Below are 12,283 nucleotides of genomic sequence, written 5' to 3'. Positions count from 1 at the left end.
TCTACCGTTTTATACTGTTTGTGTGATACTGTATTGTGGTGGTTGCCTGGGTTCATAAAAGGTGCTATTATACCAGGTGCTCTTATTTTTTAACCAATGTTGTTGTTTTTTTCAATGCAGAAATGCGGTTTGCACATATCAACATTATAGCACGCCAGACACCTTCTTCAAGAAACTCACCTTAGAAGTGAACAGCTTGTGTTGGCCCCTTTTTTCACTTAGGTTAGCAGGAATGGCTATGTGTGATGATCAAAACTGGGGCAAAATCTGTCTCACGCACTGAAATAGTTCTCCGTGCTTTACATGGCCTTAGTCAGCAGGTCGTGCTGGGCAATTTTGCTGCAAGTCCTTTTTTTTGCTGATTGTGTTGTACAGCCCATACAGTTTAGTGCAGTAAAAGTAAGATGGGTTATCTGCATTTGTCGGTAAGTCACGCAGAAAGAATTTGGGTGAAAGATGTCCTCTTATACAGCAGTATACTTTGTTCTGTTAAATGACACATTACACTAATCCAAACACCCATAGCTCACACCCTCACAGAGACACACGGTGGTAGAGGCTATTTCAACTGTAATATAGAGCATTGATGTTATACAGGCCTTCGTATTGACTTGTTTGAGGCAGTAAGTGGGAGAGAGGCATCCTATCCCCATGAGAGAATTGTCATATTGACAGCTGTTTGTCTCTGTGAAGGCTTTTCTTTCAAATCAAGTTCCCTGATATGGCAAACTGCCCAGCACCTTAAGTCTCGCTCTCACTCTCACTCTCTCAATCCATCTCTTTCTATTTACCAAGAATGAAACCTCCCTATGCCTTTCCTTCTCAACCTCTCTCATAATTAGTTATCTCGGTGACTTGTCTTTTTCGGTGTAACAAAAGACTGTCTGTCCAGAGGCTCGTGGTCACTAGTGGACCTTATTTCGCATTCACCGATAACAATTGGGACTCTTGAGATCTCCTTGACAATGCTGACCCCCGGCTGTCCCTCGAGGGGCACCCCTGCCCCCTCCATCACACCAACAGAATAATGCATCTTACACAAACATTCCGACCCCCGACCTCCCTCCTCACTACTCTAGAAACACTGTGATGTCAAATGTTAGGTAATCATTAACACTGGTGCTCTGACCTCTCAACCCCAGGCCCAGGGGAGTCTAGGGACAACAGGAGACCAGACTGAGACAGACACCAACAGCCTGCTCCTGGCTTCCTTCATTAATGAAACACTAGCCCTTCTCTCTCTTTCTCTGTGAGATAATGACATGGCTCAAATTCATTCAGAGCTTTTTTGGAAAATTAAGGCCCAATATTAGGAAACAAATGTTTGTTCCTAAAAACAATGATATTATTAGTTAAATCTGATCTCCTGGGCACAGAGATGGGCATAGTAGTGGTGGCTACTGATGTGTGAAATTGAACATTGTTTGAATTAGATTATCTATCTAAGATGTCTCTTTCTGTCAATTCACCCATTCAAACTAAGCTCTCAAAATCTGTTTTAAATTGACCAAATTGTATTTCTCAAAAACAGGGCAAGAACAGAACAGGTGTTTTATTCTACCAACAGAAAGGGATTGAAATGGTTTATCTAACCCTCCTGAAAGGCCAGAGGTACTCCCTGCCTGTCAGATATCCCCCAGATAACGCAGGTTAACATTCTAGTCACAACACCACTCTGTCTCTCCCCTTAGAACAACACCGATGAGGCATGGTAGGGGCTGAGTGTTCCCACTGTAATACAATATCTCTTATCTGGCTAGCTCAACATTCAGCAAGCTTTTCCCTCCAAATGTAGCTCTCTCATTTTATTCACCATAGTCTTAATAAAAGAAGAGCCATTGATTTGACTATCTAATGTTGACTGTCTAATGACGATCTCCTCAGGCTTCGGTCCTGATACCTAAAGTCTTTCTAAGGCCCAGTATACATAGTTCTGTCTGTGTTATATAAGCTGTCTGTTTGTGTGGCCCTCTGGGCATAATAGAGACGAGGGATTGGATGGTGTTACTCTTCTTTAGGCCAACTTTGTGAGATGTACCGTAATAATGATTTGGAGTGATTGGTGCTAAATCATCATTTCCACTTGGCCTCTCTGTCTCTCTCTCTCTCTCTCTCTCTCTCTCTCTCTTTCTTCTTTTGGAGGTAAGGAGGGAGGGGCGAAGGGAGGGAGAGCTTGCAGTGTGCCGCTACATGCACCCACTCCTTCGTTCTCCCTGGGGGCCTTTTAGCTAGCGCCGCCTAGGTTTGGCCCTCGACCCCACTCTGTAGGAGCTACGTAGTTTTCTCTCCCCATCTCTCGTTATCTCTACAGTCTCATTTTCTATTCCTCTTGCTCTCTCTCTTTTTATCTCACTTTCTCTGAGGTTTATCTCCATAGCACCCAGAAGAGGTTCACCGTTTCATGTAAGTCCCATAGTCAGATTTCTGGAGGAACCTAAGAGGTTTAATTTGATTTACATGAGGTCACTACTGCAGCAGCATGAATAAGATAATAAGTTGAGATGTTTTAGTATATTAGGTGCTGAATACGTCTTACAAGAGGTTTGCTAAATTAAAGGACTAAAGTAAGGAGATGTGTGTGTGGGAAAGAGGAGAGTGTGCCCCCTGTCCAGCTGTGCCCGTGTGTATCCCAGCCCTACCTGTCACAATACTACCACTGCTGCCACTGACTGCACTCAACCAGCTGCAACAGAGAGAGGGGGTTATTGGTGTGGCGGAGCGCCTTCCTTTGTCTACACACAACCTCTGACCCCTAACTCTGATGGATGTCCTAACAATGTCCGGAGAGGCTCGTTGAGATGAATCACTACCTATACAGGTGCTGCCTAGAGCAACATTGGCCTGGTCCCAGATCTGTTTGTGCTGTACTGCCAACTCCTTGTGACCATAAGTGTTGGCTATACAGCACACACCGATCTTGGACCAGGCTTTAGTTTAGAATGAAGATAGACACATGACAGATTGGATCTGTCTGTTCGGAGATTGATGGTTTTGTTGACATTTCGTGTGATGTAAGTCATCCTCTATTCATAGACCAGATTGTGTTTACATGTTTATGGGCGTGATGTGGTGGTATATTAGTCTTGGCACTGAAAGTAACTGATATTAGCAAAGCAACTCCCTGGTCATTCCTAAGACATTACAACCTTCTCTCTCCCCTCTTGTCCTCCCTTCCTTCTATAACTCTATAATTTCTCTCTTTCTCTCTCTCTTTCGCTCTCTCTCAGTGCATGCTGGGAGTTTGAGTGTTTGGTGTAGAGGGCTCTGCCCTATCTTCTTTTCTTGATTCTGTTCTTGGTCTTTCTTTCAATTTTATTTTCTATGGTGGAGGGTTAATGCACTATTTGTTTTAGTGGAATCCACAGGTTTTTTCAAAGTTAGGGTGGAAGAGGACAGAGTTAATTTCCTGGGGTTTGGAAGGTGTGGTGTGTGCGATGGCTTCTCAGCCTAGCGCGGAGGAGATGCTGTCGATACGGCATGGATTCAGGTGTGTTCCTGAGAATGGAGTTAAAGAGGGTTCTGCTCGCAGTCGGAAAACAGGTAGGAGCTGAATTTATACATTCCGCTTCCAGAATGAACAAAGCTGTGGTTGTGTGTGTCATGAAAAGAGCAAATTTGGTTGGTAGGCTAATTGCTAGTGCCATATTTGTAAGGGGTGTGTTGGTGCCAATTCTGCCTCTTCCATTTTGACAAAGGTGGTAGTTGCAAATTTGCCTCTGTTTATTACGGATGATCAAATCAGGAAAGAGCTGAGTCGTTTTGGTAAGTCTGCTAGCGGGTTTCATGTCCTCAGGAAAGAGCTTAGTCGTTTTGGTAAGTTTGCTAGCGGGTTTCATGTCCTCAGGAAAGAGCTGAGTCGTTTTGGTAAGTTTACTAGCGGTTTTCGTGTCAGCAGGTTTTCAGGCAGATGCCGTTAAGCACGTTGTTTCGTTCCGGAGGCCAAGTGTTTATGTTTCTGAACAACAATGAGCAACAGTTAAATGTGCATTTTAAAGTGAGGCATGGGGAGGGGCTCTATGCAGAGTTTGCCAGCACAGATAGTCTATGGTGTTTTGAGTGTGGGGATTTGGGGCATGAGAGCTTTGCATGACAACATAAAGGCTGTAGACAAGGTGAGGGTACAAGCGCCAGTGGGGGATATCGAGGTCAACATGCAGGGGGCAATGAGATGCAGACAGCAGAGGCTGGGTCTAGTCATGCCAGAGATGGTGGTGTAGCTGAGGCTGGGTCTAGTCATGCCAGGGATGGTGGTGTAGCTGAGGCTGGGTCTAGTCATGCTATGGATGGGTCTGGGTCTAGTCATGCTATGGATGGGTCTGGGTCTAGTCATGCTATGGATGGGTCTGGGTCTAGTCATGCTATGGATGGGTCTGGGTCTGGGTCTAGTCATGCCAGGGATGGTGGTGTAGATGAGGCTGGGTCTAGTCATGCTATGGATGGGTCTGGGTCTGGGTCTAGTCATGCCAGGGATGGTGGTGTAGATGAGGCTGGGTCTGGTCATGCTATGGATGGTGGTGTAGATGAGGCTGGGTCTAGTCATGCTATGGATGGTGGTGTAGATGAGGCTGGGTCTGGTCATGCTATGGATGGGTCTGGGTCTAGTCATGCCAGGGATGGTGGTGTAGCTGAGGCTGGGTCTAGTTATGCCAGGGATGGTGGTGTAGATGAGGCTGGGTCTAGTCATGCTATGGATGGGTCTGGGTCTAGTCATGCCAGGGATGGTGGTGTAGATGAGGCTGGGTCTGGTCATGCTATGGATGGTGGTGTAGATGAGGCTGGGTCTAGTCATGCTATGGATGGTGGTGTAGATGAGGCTGGGTCTGGTCATGCTATGGATGGGTCTGGGTCTAGTCATGCCAGGGATGGTGGTGTAGATGAGGCTGGGTCTGGTCATGCTATGGATGGTGGTGTAGATGTGGCTGGGTCTAGTCATGCTATGGATGGTGGTGTAGATGAGGCTGGGTCTGGTCATGCTATGGATGGTGGTGTAGATGTGGCTGGGTCTAGTCATGCTATGGATGGTGGTGTAGATGAGGCTGGGTCTAGTCATGCTATGGATGGTGGTGTAGATGAGGCTGGGTCTAGTCAGGCTAGAGATGGTGGGGTAGCTGAGGCTGGGTCTAGTCATGTAATGGATGGTGGTGTAGATGAGGCTGGGTCTAGTCATGTAATGGATGGTGGTGTAGATGAGGCTGGGTCTAGTCATGTAATGGATGGTGGTGTAGATGAGGCTGGGTCTAGTCATGCTATGGATGGTGGTGTAGATGAGGCTGGGTCTAGTCATGCTATGGATGGTGGTGTAGATGAGGCTGGGTCTAGTCATGCTATGGATGGTGGTGTAGATGAGGCTGGGTCTAGTCATGCTATGGATGGTGGGAAGATGAGGCAGGGTCTGGTCATGCTATGGATGGTGGTGTAGATGAGGCTGGGTCTAGTCATGCTATGGATGGTGGTGTAGATGAGGCTGGGTCTAGTCATGCTATGGATGGTGGGAAGATGAGGCAGGGTCTGGTCATGCTATGGATGGTGGTGTAGATGAGGCTGGGTCTAGTCATGCTATGGATGGTGGTATAGATGAGGCTGGGTCTAGTCAGGCTAGAGATGGTGGGGTAGCTGAGGCTGGGTCTAGTCATGCTATGGATGGTGGTGTAGATGAGGCTGGGTCTAGTCAGGCTAGAGATGGTGGGGTAGCTGAGGCTGGGTCTAGTCATGCTATGGATGGTGGTGTAGATGAGGCTGGTTCTAGTCAGGTTATGGATGGTGGTGTAGATGAGGCTGGGTCTAGTCATGCTATGGATGGTGGTGTAGATGAGGCTGGGTCTAGTCATGCTATGGATGGTGGTGTAGATGAGGCTGGGTCTAGTCAGGCTATGAATGGTGGTGTAGATGAGGCTGGGTCTAGTCATGCTTGTCAATGGTGGTGTAGATGAGTCTGGGTCTAGTCAGGTTATGCTTGTGGATGAGTAGAGTATTGAGGGGAAGTGTAAGAGACTGGAGGGGAGGAGGAGGGTGTCAGGCGGAAAAGGAAAAGGGGGAGAAGAAAGGAGGTGAGAGGGGAGAGGCCGAGGCCGGTGTGGTCAAAGGCACCATGGAACCTATGCCTGGTGCTGGGGGGGGTGCCTGAATGAGACCAAGGGGGAAAAAGTTATCCTTGAAGCCTTTTTTTCTGATCCGAGAAAGTTTGTAATATCAGTACAACATGCTATGAAAAATTAGGGTGCATGGTGTCCTCTCACCCAGGAAACGGTTTAGGTTGAGGAAGTGGGTCAAAACAGTGCGTAAGGGTCTACCTTCAGACACTGTTTAGATGTAGTTTATTTCTGGCACTGGGACTTTTGAGCTTTGCTATTGGTCTCTTTCTTTGCTGTCTTTCTCCCACTTCTTATGGAGACTCTTCGGGTAGGCTTTTTCTATATAAATGACAAGCCTCATTCAGTGTCAGTGGGAGTGTTAAGGGACATCATTAATCAGTTCGACCTAGTGGATGTTTGGAAAACTAGACATCCCGACACAAGACAGTATACATGGGTGAAGGTCTTTGGGGCTAGGGTGAGTCCAGCCCGACTTCAACGTTTTTACTTGTCCAGGAATCAGAGCAATAGGCTGTTGTGCGCTACCATTCTCCAGGTGGGTTTTTCAGATCACCACATAACCATGGCCTGGCTGTCTATTTCGCCAGGGCCCAGGCAGGCTACGGGGCCCATTGTCTACGGCAGTCTGATGGGCGGGTGACCTCTGTGGTGGGAGAGATGCGGGAGCGAACTGTGGAGTTATATACTGAGTTGTATAGGGCAGAAATGTGTGATCCTATGTATGCTCAGGTCTTGTTCGCAGAACTCCCTATGCTCTCTCTGGCACAGAGGGATGAAATGGACATTCCTCTGTTGTCCCATGAACTGGCAGAGGCAGTAACCCAGATGTCCCCCGGTCGTGCACTGGGGGTCGATGGACTCCCAGTGGAGTTTAAAAAATAAATAAAAAATTCTGGGGAGATTTGCCGATGAGGTTGCCGTCGTGCGGCTCTGACTCTCCTGCCCAAAAAGGGGACTTGTGTGAACTGGAGGCCCGGGGCATTGCTCTGTGCGGGCCACAAGATATTTGCCAAGGTCCTCTCTAACAGACTGAAGTCCCAGCTGGATTCGATAGTACACAAGGACCAAACATATTGTGTACCGGGACGCTCAATTACGGACAACTTGTTCTTAATCAGGGACATGTTGGACTTGTCGAGAGGTTCTAATGTGAACTTTGGACTGGTCTCTTTAGATCAAGAGAAGGCTTTTGATAGAGTGGACCATGAGTATCTGTTTAATGTGATGTTTGGGAAGTTTTTTGACCTGTGTGAAGCTGTTGTATGCTGGGGCATCATGTATGGTCAAGGTGGGATTCGGGCTCAGCAGGCCAGTCTGGGTGAGATGGGGCATTAGACAAGGATGCCCTCTATCGGGGCAGTTATATACACTAGCCATTGAGCCTTTTATGGGCCTGCTACGCAGTAGACTGCAGGGAGTGTGCTGGACAGGCATGGGTGTGGTAACAGTCATAGCAGTGTCAGCGTATGCAGATGACGTTTCTGTGATGGTCAGGGATGAGAAGAATATGAAGGCACTAGAGAATAGTCTGAAGGTGTACGTGGGAGCTTCGTCAGGTAAACTGGGGCAAGAGTAAAGCTCTGTTATGTGGGGCATGGGGGAATAGGGCCCCTCCTCTGCTTCCAAGGGGTTTGCAGTGGGATTGTGAAGGGCTTAACAGGTTGGAGGTGTACCTGGGCTTGGAGATGTGGGTCAGGAAGAACTGGGAGGGGCTGTCATAGGCAGTGGTGTCAAGACTGGCCAGGTGGAAGTGGCTCCTGTCCCAAGTTTCATATAGAGGGAGGGCGCTGATAATCAATAACCTGGTGGCATCTTCCCTGTGGCATAAACTGGCTGTCCTCAACTGCTCGCAGACCTGCAACGCAAGCTGGTCGGCTTTTTCTGGTCGGGCCATCACTGGCTGTGGGCAGCAGTGTTGTACATGACCGTCCACGAAGGAGGACAGGGCCTGGTGGAACTGGAGAGCAGGGTGGCTGCGTTCCGACTAAAGGCGGCGCAGAGACTGCTGAACAATACTGATGTTGGTTGGAGGGAACCAGCATGTGGACTGCTGAGGTGAGCTGGCGGATTAGGGTTGGGATTTTTACTCTGCAGTGCTGAGGGCCTGGCAGCTGCTGAGGGCCTGGCAGCTGCTAAGGTCAACACGAGAAGGGGGTGTGGAGCCTGGGCTGTGGGTGTGGGAGGAGCCTATCTTCCACAACCCAGCCATTCTTTTGAGATCGGTTCAGTCGGCCACCCTGCAGAGATGGTAGCGGACTTACTAAGGCTGGGTGACCTGCGACTGCTGGAAAAGGAGGGGTGGAAAACCCTGGACGTCCTGGCACAACAAACAGGAATGACTCTTAGGTTGCTGGAGAGATTCCTGGAGGAGGTCCAGGAGGCACTGTCTGAGCCGGTAAGGGGGGTGTTTGAGCGACCGAAGGGGGAGGGGCCACCAATGTTTCTGCCACTGCAGGTGACGGGAGAGACTGGGGACCTGCAAAGGGGTCTGGAGGACATGTTCAAATCTAACACTCCGAGCCTGGGGGAGTTTGAGGAGGTGGGAGGTAAAGCCCTCTACAACCTCTGTATCAAGGTGAGGAACATTAGGAGCCTACCAGGAGTGAAGGCACATCAGTGGCAGGGGGTATGTGGGGAGGAGAGTATGGTGGGTTTTAGATGGAGGGGGCTCTACAAGCCCCCAGCACCAAAGAGGTCAGGGGACCTCCAGTGGAGGGTTCCACATGGAGCCCTGGCCACTAACAGCTGGTTGGCACGGGTTGAACCAGGAGTCAGGCTGGGGTGTCCTTTCTGTGTTATGAGAGAACACTGTGATTCATGTGTTTTCTGTGTGCACCAGGTTAATGCCATTAATGTCTCTGTTGGAATGTCTGTGTGAGAGGTTGGGGGTGGGTTTTACTGTTGGGATGTTTATAATGGGGTACAGGTATTCAAATAAGGAAAAGGCCAAATGTGTTTTGTTGAATTTTCTGTTTGCCCAGGCAAAGTTGGCTATTTGGATAACAAGGTGGGGGAATAGTAGACCCTTTACTATTATTTAATGGGATGGTCTCTGCGTGCCTTAGGTTAGAATTTGAGTTCTATAAAATAAAAAAGTGTGGAGATGTTTCAGGAGATATGGTGTGTTGGGGGGCTGTCTGTACAGCTGGGGAAGATGTATTGGATATACGGTTATAGAAGTTGAGTTTTCTGTTTGTTATTGTGATATGTGGTGTTTTGTATCATGTGGCAGATGGAAAGGTGAGTATGGTACATGTATGCCGTACAGGATATATCTTGGTGTTTTATTTTAAGGGGGTGGTGGGTGGTGAGGTTTTAATACAATTAGAATGTTTCAATAAAGAAACATTCTAATTGTATTAAAACCTGGTTTGGAGGCTATGTCTGTCCTTGGTGTCTATAGAAACTGTTATTAGATTACAGGAACAGTCTGGGTCTCACACACACAGGCACATTGCTCTGAAACTCACAGACTTTGAACAAAACACCAGGCTATGCCTAGAATCCCCACAGCAGCCAAGGGAAGAAATAAAGCTCCCCATAACTTGCTGGTTGGAACCAAGCCTAGAGTACTTCAATCCTCGTATTTCATCGTTACAATATTACATTTGATTAACTGAAACAGAACCAAATAAGTATAATGCATTCAGAAAGTATTCAGACCCCCTTTTCCACATTTTGTTACATCACAGCCTTATTCTAAAATGTATTAAATTGTTTTTTTTCCTCAACAATCTACACACAATAACCCATAATGACAAAGCAAAAACATATGTAAATATTACATTTACATAATTATTCAGACCCTTTATTCAGTACTTTGTTGAAGCACCTTTGGAAGCGATTACAGCATGACGCAACAAGCTTGGCACACCTGTATTTGGGGAGTTTCTCCCATTCTTCTCTGCAGATCCTCTCAAGCTCTGTCAGGTTGAATGGGGAGCATCGCAGCACAGCTATTTTAAAGACTCCAGAGATGTTAGATTGGGTTCAAGTCCGGGCTCTGGCTGGGCCACTCAAGGACATACAGAGACTTGTCCCGAAGCCACTCCTGCGTTGTCTTAGCTGTGTGCTTAGGACCGTTGACCTGTTGGAAGGTGAACCTTCGCCCCAGTCTGAGGTCCTGAGTGCTCTGAAGCAGGTTTTCATCAATGATCTCTCTGTACTTTGCTCCGTTCATCTTTCCCTTGATCCTGACTAGTCTCCCAGTCCCAGCCGCTATAAAACATCCCCACAGCATGATGCTGCCACCCCTATGCTTCATAATAGGGTTGGTCCCAGGTTTCCTCCAGATGTGACGCTTGGCATTCAGGCCAAAGAGTTCAATCTTGGTTTCATCAGACCAGAGAACCTTGTTGGTTCTGAGAGTCCTTTAGGTGCCTTTTTGCAAACTCCAAGTGGGCTGTCATGTGCCTTTTACTGAGGAGTGCCTTCCGTCTGACCACTCTACCATAAAGGCCTGATTGGTGGAGTGCTGCAGAGATGGTTGTCCTTCTGGTGGTTGTCCCATCTCCACAGAGGAACTCTGGTGCTCTGTCAGAGTGACCATCGGATTCTTGTTCACCTCCCTGACCAAGGCCCTTCTCCCCCGATTACTCAGTTTGGCCGGGCGACCAGCTCTAGGAAGAGTCTTGGTGGTTCCAAACTTCTTCCATTTAAGAGTGATGGAGGCCACTATGTTGTTGGGGACCTTCAATGCTGCAGACATTTTTTGGTACCCTTCCCCAGATATATGGCTCGACACAATCCTGTGTCGGAGGTCTACGGACAATTCCTTCGACCTCATGGCTTAGTTTTTGCTCTGACATGCACTGTCAACTGTGGGATCTTATATAGACATGATTTCCAAATCATGTCCAATCAATTGAATGTACCACAGTTGGACTCCAGTCAAGCTGTAGAAACATCTCAGGAATGATGAATGGAAACATGGTGCACCTAAGCTCAATTTCGAGTCTCATAGCAACGAGTCTGAATACTTACAGTTGAAGTCAGAAGTTTACATACAGCTTAACCAAATACATTTAAACTCAGTTTTTCACAATTCCTGACATTAAATCCTGGTAAAAAATTCCCTGTCTTTGGTCAATTAGGATCACCACTTTATTTTAAGAATGTGAAATGTCAGAATAATAGTAGAGAGAATTATTTATTTCAGCATTTATTTCTTTCATCACATTCCCAGTGGGTCAGAAGTTTACGTACACTCAATTAGTATTTGGTAGCATTGGCTTTAAATTGTTTAACTTGGGTCGTTTCAGGTAGCCTTCCACAAGCTTACCACAATAAGTTAGGTTAATTTTGTCCCATTCCTCCTGACAGAGCTGGTGTAACTGAGTCAGGTTTGTAGGCCTCTTTGCTCGCACAAGCTTTTTCAGTTCTGCCCACACATTTTCTATAAGATTGAGGTCAGGGCTTTGTGATGGCCACTCCAATACCTTGACTTTGTAGTCCTTAAGCCATTTTGCCACAACTTTGGAAGTATGCTTGGGGTCATTGTCCATTTGGAAGACACATTTGCGACCAAGCTTTAACTTCCTGACTGATGTCTTGAGATGTTGCTTCAATATATCCACCTAATTTTCTGTCCTCATGATGCCATCTATTTTGTGAAGTGCACCAGTCCCTCCTGCAGCAAAGCACCCCCACAACACGATGCTGCCACCCCTGTGCTTCACGGTTGGGATGGTGTTCTTCGGCTTGCAAGTCTCCCCCTTTTTCCTCCAAACATAACGATGGTCATTATGGCCAAACAGTTCTATTTTGTTTCATCAGACCAGAGGACATTTCTCCAAAAGGTACGATCTTTGTCCCCATGTGCAGTTGCAAACTGTAGTCTGGCTTTTTTATGGCAGTTTTGGAGCAGTGGCTTCTTCCTTGCTGAGCGGACTTTCATGTTATGTCGATATAGGACTCTTTTTTTTACTGTGGATATAGATACTTTTGTACCTGTTTCCTCCAGCATCTTGACAAGGTCCTTTGCTGCTCTTCTGGGATTGATTTGCACTTTTCGCACCAAAGTAGGTTCATCTCTAGGAGACAGAACGTGTCTCCTTCATGAGCGGTATGGCGACTGCGTGGTGTTTATACTTGCGTACTATTGTTTGTACAGATGAACGTGGTACCTTTCTGTCATTTGGAAATTGCTCTCAAGGATGAGGCTTGGTTGATTTCTTTTGATTTTCCCATGA

General features: G+C 47.2%; 1 protein-coding gene across 3 annotated transcripts in view; it reads left to right on the top strand.

Moving 5' to 3' along the window:
• The window catches only part of celsr1a (cadherin EGF LAG seven-pass G-type receptor 1a), a 121,888-nt gene that overhangs the window by 4,277 nt on the left and 105,328 nt on the right, over window positions 1–12,283 (top strand). The window lies entirely within an intron of this gene.

Source organism: Oncorhynchus tshawytscha, linkage group LG17, assembly GCF_018296145.1.
Source record: "Oncorhynchus tshawytscha isolate Ot180627B linkage group LG17, Otsh_v2.0, whole genome shotgun sequence".
Taxonomy (NCBI): domain Eukaryota; kingdom Metazoa; phylum Chordata; class Actinopteri; order Salmoniformes; family Salmonidae; genus Oncorhynchus; species Oncorhynchus tshawytscha.
Note: the sequence above shows the minus strand (reverse complement) of the source record. Positions and strands in the feature narration are given on the sequence as shown.